Source organism: Chrysoperla carnea, chromosome 3 (assembly GCF_905475395.1).
Source record: "Chrysoperla carnea chromosome 3, inChrCarn1.1, whole genome shotgun sequence".
Classification (NCBI taxonomy): Eukaryota; Metazoa; Arthropoda; class Insecta; order Neuroptera; family Chrysopidae; genus Chrysoperla; species Chrysoperla carnea.
This window is the reverse complement of record NC_058339.1, coordinates 92,450,273-92,462,316: the sequence shown is the minus strand read 5'-3', so window position 1 is coordinate 92,462,316 and position 12,044 is coordinate 92,450,273. Positions and strand designations below refer to the sequence as shown.

Sequence of the window (12,044 nt, the reverse complement as noted above, 5' to 3'; positions counted from 1 at the left end):
CTGATATTCATATTTTTATGTAAGACACACCCCTTTTATAAAGAATCTCCCGAACCATCCCGTTTCATCCAGGGATACTGATATTTCGAGGTCGTTGTAAAACGATATATATGCGATATAAAGGTATTATATATATATATATGTGTGATATGAGAGCAAACGAAGCGTCAGCAGGGATTTTACATACGAGACAACACGGTTTGGATATTTTATAGCAAAAGAGCTTTGTACGCTTGCGTCTAACGCACATTAGATATGCACTAACACCGTTCGCTGACTGCTTTTTCAAGAGCTTTTTTTTATGTTATAACGTTAAAAATTGTAATCCAGAATTTTATAAGGGGAATTCATGTAAAATAGATATCTATATATGTATATATAGAAGTTAAATATTATATGTAACCAGTGGTATCAGTTACCACCTACGATACAGCTACGTGGTGAAGGCAATGCGAGGTTTTTATTGGTTCACATAAGCATTGAAAACTGTTTTACATGTTTTATAGTTTACATATTCGATGTTGACTTTCCATTCTTAACATTTTTTATTATTACACTTACATAAGAAATGTATGCCGTTTATTACAATGCTGGTATGGTATGAAGACAAATTCTTAAAAAATCTAATAAGACTTTATATAATATAGCCGTAATATCTATAGCTATGGCGTTATTTACAATACTGTATGGCATAGAAAATAGTAAGCTTAACTCGATAGGATGGTCTTGAGTCCTACATTGCAGATATCATGGTATTATGGGTCTGAGACCCATACTGACATCGGCTTATGTGCCCTAATTTTTGCTCAGGTTTCGATAAATTTAATGTTAAAACCATCTATTTTTAAAATTCTACAATTTCATTTTCAGTGTTAAATTTCTCTCAGAATTTAATTTAGATGTTTGAACAAAATCGTTAAACTAGCTATTAGTCTAAATTGCTAGAATGTAGACATATTTATAGAATCTATAAATGATATCCATTATCAAAAATGGCTTATCTAAATATATTATTATGATATTCATAATTATAAACATTTTTATGATGTCTATATTTATAAAACTCTTGTATCACAAAGAAAGTTACATACCCACCCAAAAAATACCAATCAAGTGCGCTTACTTCAACAGCTTCAAGGATTCTGTAGTAAATATATAGATATAATATCAATATTATCTTCTAAACAGTGACAAAAAATATTAATGATCTTAAAACAAGTCAATATTTCTTTAGTAAAAGATTTCAAAAAAGTTTGATTTAATGCCTCAAAATGTTTTTATAGGCGGAATTTTACTCAAAGAATACGTAATTAAAATTTCAGCTTAGATATCCATGCAAAGTTTTAAGAACAAAAATTGTGGAAAGTCGATATAAAATATGGAGAAATCTAAAAAATGGCATATTTTGGAATTTTTTGATAATTTTCACTTGGAGTGAATAATTTTGTGAATAGAAAAGTAAAAATGTTAGCAATAACATATAAAAAGAAAACTAAGTGACTGATTTCATATAAAGAATGTACGAGCAAAGTAGATTTAGGATTGAAATTATTTTTATCTTATTTTCACCTTTGAGGATGAATTTTATTATAACTTCATGAATGTAGACAAAAAAAAGAGTAAAGTTTCTCGAAATCTTCCTTGGTTTTCGAAATATTGAAAGCTAAATTGATAAGAATTAAAAAGTAAAACTTCATATTGTTATTAAAAAAAAAAAGAAGGTGATACGGAACCATTAGAACGTATTCAAATTTTTCCTTAAAATATAAAATATGCTAGTATTTTTTTATCTTTTTTTTTTTAATTGTTCATTATTTAATATTCATAAAAAAAATATCACCTTATTAGATTCAAAAATTAAACTACAGTGAAACCTATTTTAGTTAAATTTGTACCTATTTTTGTACCGTAGATAGGTATTTCTAAAACTATTTGAACAGTGTAACACCTAAAGCACTGTATGGTAGACAAATATAGCACTGGTTTTCAAGAGCTTAGTCATAACGTTGTGCAATGTGCTCTAAGTCAGTGTTTCAACCTGTGCTCTAAGTCAGTGTTTCTGAAAATGGGTGACAATGTGGTCATCAAAAGGGCGGTAAAGTATGGAATAAATGTAATAGGAACTGATACAGCACGCATTGGAAGCGCTGAAAAATAATTAATTCTCGATGTGGACGATAGACGAAATAATTTTCCCTGCTGTAAGTCCCTGCTGTAAGGTATAAACTGATCTATCTATTATTGTTATCCCTTAACGTTGAATTTGTTAATATATTGATTAATCAATAACCAATAAATTACAGTTGAACTGTAATAACGTCATTGAATGTAAATATTAACGTAAATTGTTGGTATTTGTATCATATTTTATGTTTATTTAATAACAAATTTATCTAAAATAATTTCCTTTATTGTAATTATTTATTAATCAGTTAATTGAAAGTACCCACCTATTTATATATATTGGTAAGTGATTGATAAAAAAAAATTATAAATATACTCAACGAAAGTATTAAAGGTGCAAAGATATTTTTAAAGCTCATTTTCAAGAAAAATCTTTCAATCACTTTCAACAAATTTATTGTAAAATAGTTATTTAAATTTTGGTACACTTCCAAACTTTATTGGGGCTAACATTTCTGACACTTTCAATAATAAAAATTTTTGTGCAAGAGATTCCAAAACTAGAAAGGACAATTTTTCAAATAAGCTATTTTGGTCTTAAATTCGATGGTTTTTCGCAGAGATACAGCTATTTGAAATTTTGGTAAAACTTTGTGTTTAAAAATATGTTCCTTTAATACTTTGGTTGAGTATAATTAATTTTATAAGTTCAAATATATAATGAAGATATGAATCTCGAAAGAAATCTAATCCATAATTCATAATCTGTTAATTAAAACGAAAAATTAGGGATAGTTGAAAATGAAAAAGCAAGTATTTTATACACCGCAATTTTTCTGCAAAAATTTTTCCATATTGCCACGGATTTATTCATATTCACAACATCCAGGCTAGAACGCACCTGTTCAATCAACCCGAGGGAGTCTTTAGTCTAACCCAAGCCTTGAATCATCGATTTCACTTCCATATGTATTTGTCTAACAAAATGTCAGAGTTTTGAACTTAACACGAAAGTCAACGAACTTTTAATAAATATAATGAAAATTTCCCATTTCATATGTCTCCTAATATTCGTTTGTTTGTATACTGTTAGTAGACTAATCAACACATGACCTTCAAATATGTAGGTCAAATAAAACTGATCAGCGCAACAAAACTAAGCATTAAATATATATATCTGTACATGCTACCCTATATACCTATGTTGCTATGTCTTTATTATTCTTTTCATAAAATCCATGATTTTTCTTTGAAAATACTTCCTGTATGAAATCTTTCAAGAAATCATTTCATATGTGATTTATTATAAAGTAGCTTTTTCCCGTGATTTCGCTCGCGATAATGATTCATTTCAAATAATTCACTGAATTATCTATTTAATGAATCATAAATTTAAGGAAAATATCTTATCCTCACTTATCCCCTCTAATCCCAACTCTAAATACAAATCAAACAATTTTAATCCCATCTTTTGGGAAATAACGCAGGCGACCATGATGTCTGTGGCATCGCAGCGCGTAAACGGCTGAACCGATTTTAATTTTTTTTGTTTTGTTTGAAAGACAATTTAATGGAGAGTAATTTAGTTATGTTTTAAGTGATATTTTAGAGTTTCGTACTCAAAAAAGCTAAAAAATTGGTGATTATCTTCAAAATCACCTTAGTTTGGAAACGGCCTTAAGAATAAAGGTACCTAATTTCATAGAGAGTGCTGTTAGATATGTTTCAAGGGCGATTTTAGGGTTCTGTACCAGAAAAAATTGTCGGGGCTTTTTTAAATTTTGTAAATTTCACTTGCTAGATTTTTGTAATCAATAAATGAACATCTTTATACAAATATAAATAATAAGTATCTATTTACCTAATTTTCTAATCTTTACTTTACTTAAGATAAATTTTAAATTTGTTACACATAAATAAATGTACCTATACCTAATTTATGTACTTAGGTGGTACCTTATTATCAGTTAATTAATTATGCAAAACTTATCAAAATTTAAATAAATAATTTTGTTTGTAATATTTTGAAATTTATTTACAATGTATGTATTGTAAAGTGCTTTTTGTATTTTGGATAATAAATTATTATTGAAAAAAAATTGTTATTATTATTCAAACTAATCTAAATAAAAGTTTAAAATAATAAGTTTGGTGTATTAATTATAATAATTAGTTTGTAAATTTATCATCAAAATATGTGAATTTTTAATTTTATTTGTGTGTGTTTTATTTCATTGAAAATCAAATCAATGTGTAGTTTAATTTGAATTTTATTTAGTGAAAGTGCAATCGATATGCTTAAAAAAATTAAAATTTAATTTCAACATCCTTCAAAATCTGTGTCTGAATTGATCTTAATACCTAATACTCATTAATTAATACTTCATTAAAATCAATTTATATTCAAAGTTTTCGAGAAAGTGACTGATTTAAAAACAAATTCAATCCGATGTAATATCATTTTATTGAAAGTCCACTAATTTTGGGTCGTACTTTTCATTTGTGATGTTAGTTCTTTGCTAACATTCATCAATGTGCCAAAAATCGGTACTAGGATACTACATTCTTAAAATCTATAAAGGTTAGGGTAAATTTAACCACAAATTTGAAAAGTATGACCCAAATTTAGTAGAATTACATACTAGGTTAATCAAAATTGGATAAAATTTGGATTTGATAGAACAAAATAAAATTTTTTTAATTTTGATGACGTCACTATGTACAAAAAATTGATTTGTTTGTTAATACATCCATATTTGATCCGATTTTGATGGAATTTTTTTTGATACCCACTAATTTTGGGTCATCCTTTTCCTCTGTGATATTAGTTTTTCTCTACCACTCACCAATATGCAAAAAATCGGTACTAGGACCCTACATTCTTAAAATCTATAAAGGTAAGGGTAAATTTGACCGCAAATTTGAAAAGTATGGCCCAAATTTAGTAGAATTACATATTAAGTTTATTAAAATTGGATATAATTTAGATTTGATAGAGCAAAATTAAATTTTTGTGATTTTGATGACGTCATTATATACAAAAAATTAATTTTTTTGATAACACAGGCATATTTGATCCAATTTTAATGGAATTTTTTTTGAAACCCACTAATTTTGGGTCATCCTTTTCCTCTGTAATGTTAGTTTTTCTCTACCACTCATCAATATGCAAACAACCATGACTAGGATCCTACAATCTTAAAATCTCTAAGAGCTAGGTTAAATTTGACCAAAAATTTCAAAAGTATGACCCAAATTTAGTAGGATTACATACAAAGTTTATTAAAATTTGATAGAATTTGGATTTGATAGAGCAAAATAAAAATTTTTGGATTTTGATGACGTCATAAAGTTCAAAAAATTTTCAAAGAATTAGAATTTCTGCTTCTTTTTTATATTTTTATTAAGACATAGATTCTTCTGCTTCTATCAACTTAATGAAAATCACTGAATATAAAATAATATGTCTGTGAAAAATGCAATAATTTCTAAGGAAAATCTAGATTTACAGTGTGTTACATGGAAATTTTTATTACGTAGAACAAAGTAAACATTCCTATGTTTATAGAATTGATAACGTATACTTAACCGGGAAAACACTCCATTTTTTCCAAGTATTTTCACAGAAAAGTATAACTAGGTACTATGAAATATTTCTTTTTTTGATATCGGCCAAAAACAGTCCAAATTTTTCTTTTTTATTTTAAGAATATTAAAAAGTATTATATTATATCAGTAGCCAAAATATGAAGTCATTCCTGTATGTGGTTTTCGAGAAATACGATGGTAAAGTTACTAATCATATCATAGATAAACGATGGAAAACACACTAATTTAAGGTTCATAATTCAAGGCCCAGAAATGACAGCTTCACAAGAAACTATCATAGTATTTATTAAAGGCTTATAAATAACATTTCTGTTTTTAGTTTTTGAAATAATTTACATAAGTTATCAGAAAATGTATGAAATTTAGTATATTAATATTACGCTTGGCAACGTTGCACATGAATTGAAGATATGTCATTGTACATGTCATTAAGTATTATCTTCAGTTATAAGGCAAATTTTTACAATGAAAAAATTCAGGGATTAGAGAATTTAAGCAAAGAAAGTAATCGCTATAAATAAATAATAAATAATAAATATTTATTACAAAAAAAAATATATCTTTAATTTAGGAATCCATTGAAGTGTTTAAACAATTTTTATAAAATAAAGAATTGAATTCCATTTATAAAATAAAAATTATGGAAATTAAACAAAGACAAATGATAAAAATAAAAAAAGTTGACAAAATAAAAATAAGAAAATAATTAATGTAACACCTCCCGCCCATTTATATCTAATAATAATTATTTAAAAAAAAAAAAAAGATAAAAAAAATAGGGTAAAACGACCAAAAAACATACATATTATTACATTACATACAGTGAAAATATCCAAAGTGGGTATTATGATAAGAACAATAAAATAAGAAATATTATATTAAAACATATATTTATTATACTTGATATTTAAAAAAAATATAATAAAATAAAAATAGTGAAGTGAATAAGATACAATTTAAATTACATATATCAAACAAAGATAGTTTGATTAAAATTATTTTGAATGATAAAGATAAAAAGTGCACATGAAGAAGAAGGAACAAAAAAAGTATTAAAATTATTAAAGAAGGAATGAGAGATATATAAATAAAATAGAGTAAAAAGCATATGCATACTGAATAAATATTAAAGTGAAACAACTAGTAACAAAACAAGGATAGACAGAAGACAAGTGGAATTGTGGGAGGGTCAAAATAGATGATCGCATGTGCTGCGATGGTCGCGAAAGAAGACACCAACACAAACAGCACTTGTTTCGCTCTTGTGAGAGAAGTAGCAACTACTCAGATAGAGTAGACTGAAAATATTATATTCTTACATTTATTTTGCATAAAATTCAAAATTTAACAAAATTATTGCAAGTTATTAAGAAGAATAACTAAATAAACGAAGTAATATTTGAAAAGAATCGTGCGTGTTGTTTAAGTTTGAGTGTTTTTCAAGTTCAAAAGGGGTTGTTTTGAGAATAAATTCAAATTTTTTGAATTTTATAATGTATACAAATAGTTTTTCTTGAGATATCGTATACATAAAAAAAATAATATATAATAATATATACATATGTATGAATATCAGCAGATTTCTAAACGGTGATTGGTAGGTATGAATTCCCCACCCTTCATTATTGGATATCGCAATATATCTCTGTTTAGTATGCACCCCTCTTTGTTTTGAATGTGTAGTAGTAGTAGTTTATCCCCACTCAACGCAGGTTAGGGGCACAAATATTGCTTTTTACAATACATTGTAGTTATATGGCATTTGACGTTCATGTAGTGTGGTCAATGCCTTTATTTTTTTATATTCAAATTCAAAATATACACACATTTTTTTGAATTTATTTTTCCATTCATAATTAATTAAATGAAAACATTTTCATCCATTTTTGTGATTACAAAAAGTGCATAAAATTGTGCGCGGACTTTGCGTGACTTTTGGATTTGCAGTGAAATAAATCGAATTTGCAGTGTTTTTTTTGTATAAAAATTTGTGTGCGTAATGTGTGATTAAATTTTGAGATCAAATGAAACTCACGTATTATTGTGGTGTTCTAGTGTTTAGCAATAAAATTATTTGTTTACAACATTACGAATCTGGCGGAAATAAGTGGCGATTCGGTGCGGCGTTGGGTAGATAAGAGACCCTCGCCCACCCTTGAACAACAAAGTGTGACAAGTGCAGAGACAACACGTACATCATCAACGTCCCCTACAACAAAACCGTGTAATTTCAATAATAACACAATTGACTTTTTAACAACAAAATCGTGGTTAAATAATCGTGCTTTACCAAAGACAGAACCGAGCGAAGAAGTAATCGAACATCAACAGCAACGAGAAGAAGACGAGGACATGCCAATGTTGCTGCAACAACCAGCACAACACGTGCTGTTAACGTCGCACGTTGTTGATACAGCAGCGGATCAACCATTAGACTTTACAATGTCAAAATTTAAAACAAAAACAACAGTTGCGTCCACAATGGCCTCACAATTAAAACAATTAAATAATTTAAGTGCACAGCATGCATTGTTATTGCATAACAATGGTTATTATACAACAAGTAAAAACAATAATAAGAGTTTTACGGGTGGGAGTAGTCCGTCAGGTGCTAGTTCATCAGACGATGAGGGTGTTGGACCACCGAGTATAACGACAGCTGAATCACCGGGTCCTTTACGTGGCGACGGTAAGTTTATCTTATGCTTTTTTGCATAAACTTTAAATTTGTCCTAATCTTCAATCGAAGTTGCATTATTCCCTACTTGAACCGGGTGGAAATTATCTTCTAAGAGAAATAGACAATGAATAAGGTTGCCTTTGTTCTTGAAAGTTGATAATTTTCTGATTTTCTTGGTAATATAGGACACAAATAAAGTTAGCTATCTTTTAATAGCCTTGAAAAAGACCTAACTGAAGGCGAACCGTTGGCAAATAAAAAATTGTTTTTTTGCATTAACTTTAAATGTGCCCTAATTTCCAATCTATGATGCATTATTCTCAACTTAAAGCACTTGCAAAAGAAACGTATAACGAACAACGTTGATAATTATTTGGTTTCCTTATAAATGTACGTCACAAATAAAGTGTAAGAAACAATATTTTAAGAGCCTTGAAGAAGACCCAATTAAGGTCGAAACGTTAACTACATATTTTAAAAACTAAATACACATTATTTGTGTCTTCCATTCCCAAGAAAACATAATAAAAAGTAGAAAACGAAATATCCAATTTGGTCTTTTAATATTCGACGGGGAAATAGAAGTAAATTTCAATAACACCTGCTACATTCTCCCCAACTTGACAATTACCTGCCAAATAAAAATGCACCTTCATGGTTTTGTGTATTAATTCAAATTCAAATTTGCTCTTTTGGCGCTCGGTGGGGAAAGAGGCGAACTTGAAGAACATCTGCTTCATTCCATAACTTTACAATTGCCTACCAGCTTAAAAGTGCCAATTCATATTTTTTAAGTCAGGCTGAAGAATTTAATATCAAAACGAAATTATCCTGACCGGTTTTTCAACGGAATAAATAGGAAAAAATTGTACTATTGACTAGACTAAAGACAAATCCGTTCGAAACTTTACGAGAAAACACGATTTTATCGTGAAAAAAATCGCACGTTTTTCGACCATTTATTTTCTCAGCTTATATGGCTAATGAATAACATTTTTTGTACAAAACAATACATAAGGTAGTTCAAAATCTATTTTTGGCTCTAAATCACCTTTAAAAGGGCTTGCGATATTCAGCGGCGGATTTAATTTCGATGCCATCCTAGGCTCTGTCTGATATGGCGCCCTTTTTGCTCTCTGCCGGATTGATTAAACATATAATTTTCTGTTGAGAAAGTAGTAACAGAAAAAATAGTAAAATTCAAACTTACTGTTGGTAAAAAACTTAATTGCCCTTTCAAATGTTAGTAACTTTTTAGATTTTGAACGCCCCTGAAATGTTGCCACCCTTGGCCTAGGCCTCGCGGATGTTAACCAAAGTTCGCCTCTGGTGATTTTGAATTTCAACATCGAATTCAAGTCGAAAATAATTTATTTTCCATCAAGAGTGCCATGACTATACAAAAAATTGAAATTTTGATCCAAGTAAGTTGAAATATATAAATTTAGGTCCTATGACTGGATTAAGTATAAAAATGACAAAAATGATCAAATTTGACATTTTTCGATAGAAAAAAATTTGTTTGCAAATTTTCGATTTCCCATCAAGAGTGCCATGACTACACAAAAAATTTAAATTTTGATCCAAGTAAGTCGATATGCATATATATTTAGGTCCTTTATGACTGGATTAAGTATAAATAAGCCAAAAATGATCAAATTTGACATTTTTTGGAAGAAAAAGTTTTTTTGAAAATTTTCGATTTACCATCAAGAGTGCCATGACTACACAAAAAATTGAAATTTTGATCCAAGTAAGTCTTAATATATATAGTTAGGTCTTTTATGACTGGATTAAGTATAAATAAGCCAAAAATGATCAAATTTGATATTTTGATAGAAAAAAATTTTTTGAAAATTTTCGATTTACCATCAAGAGTGTTATGACTATACACAAAATTGAAATTTTGATCCAAGTAAGTCTAAATATATATAGTTAGGTCTTTAATGACTGGATTAAGTATAATATTTTGGTAAACAAAAGATCTGTAGATTTTGCAGGGTATTCAGTTGTCCAAAAAGTATATGGTTATGCAAATGGTAGAAAATTTTTTACTAAAAAGCTTGCATTACTTTGTTCCAACAATAATTTTTTCTAGAAAATCTTGTGCAACACAAGATATTAGTATGAGAGCAAAGTCAGGAAAAGGTTGATTTGAAGATGGTCAGAGTTTTGTTTTATTTTGCCTGGCGTGTCTGGCATCTGAGAGAGAGAATTTAAAATCATTTTAAGACAACATTTATCAAATTATTTTTCATACCCCTTTTAGCAATATAAATTATAATTGCCAGACAGTTTTACGGTTGCTAAGACCAAGCCAAATATAATTTTTTTTAAAACCTATTTAAATCATTTAAGCTTGGCTGTAATTTTTATATGATTTAGTAATTATAATTCAATAATCTCAGAAATTCGGTTGCTTTACTAACGCGAATCCATTGTTAATTAACACAACCGCCGTTTATCCAATCCTAATTTCAATAAGGAAAGAAATATCCGAAATTCAATCATTTTAACATAAACTTTCGAAAACGGGTTGCAAGATCTCGATATCTCTTTTTTGTGATACTCCTTAATTAAGAACGTCCTTCAACTTGGATGTTAAATTAGGTACCCTTTATATGGAACTATATGCAGGTGTATCTTTGGTCACAGTGAATAATTTTATATCAGGTGTAATCAATCAACCGCATAAATATTAATATTAACCATCTTTCGTCCCCCTACCCTTCGTATATATAAATGGAGATTTCTGGAGACAATAGGTTTATCTTTTGTATACTATATTTGATATGACCCCAATGACTTCTTGTGAAAAGACTCCAATAAAACAGGTGATTTTTGTACTTCAGGGCTTCTCTTGTTTGAAAGTTTATTTTTTTACTTGTAAGGGAATTCGCCTTCCTAAATATTTTGTTTATTTAAATAATTATTAAATACTTTGTTAAAGAAAATACTAATTTCCAGTTTTTACTAATTTCCAATTTTCTTTTCCTTAGTATCTTGAAATGTTCAGTTGCAAAGTTGTTTATTCATTTCTGTCAAATTTTTAGTTTCTAATCTGATTAAGGTTTGCGCAGGCACTCAAACATGTCATAAATTAAATGATATAAAAAGAAGTCATAATTAAATTCTTAAAAGATTTCAAAGTTTTTCAGAAAATAAGTAAAAATAAATCAAAATAGTCTATGTATTAAAGCGACGGTTTTATCTTTGTCGAATTTATGCTTAACTGAAAACTTCTTTTAAATTAAGCGCTTTCAAAAATTATCATCTATGAGTGACTCATAGAAAAGCTAACTTTCCACTTTTTAGTACAATAAAAGCTTGCCTCTCAAAAAGTATTTTTTACTAAAATCTGTTAAAACATAAAAATTTTAAGGTGCTAAAAGTTTTATGAAAATAAATTAAGATTTGTTCTGTTTCGTGGATAAAGACTTGTATACTTTTGAATGATATTTATAGCAATATAAAACTTTTAGAATCGCATAATATTCATTTATATTGTAAATTAATTAATTAAATTCCCATATCGACGACCCAGTGCTAGCCATTCAATCGTTGGTTAACGTAAGCGTTAGTTAAACTAGACTGTATTGTAATATTTGTATTTTTTTTAATGACGGTTTTC

At 28.2% G+C, this 12,044-nt stretch overlaps 1 protein-coding gene across 1 annotated transcript in view; it reads left to right on the top strand.

Moving 5' to 3' along the window:
• The first annotated feature begins 8,342 nt into the window (after positions 1-8,342).
• Positions 8,343-12,044, top strand: part of LOC123295803 (protein nubbin-like) — a 131,625-nt gene continuing 127,923 nt past the window's right edge. Inside the window, exon 1 of the mRNA XM_044877264.1 lies at positions 8,343-8,422. The gene's annotated coding sequence lies outside the window, so the exon portion shown is untranslated. The remainder of the gene's footprint in view (positions 8,423-12,044) is intronic.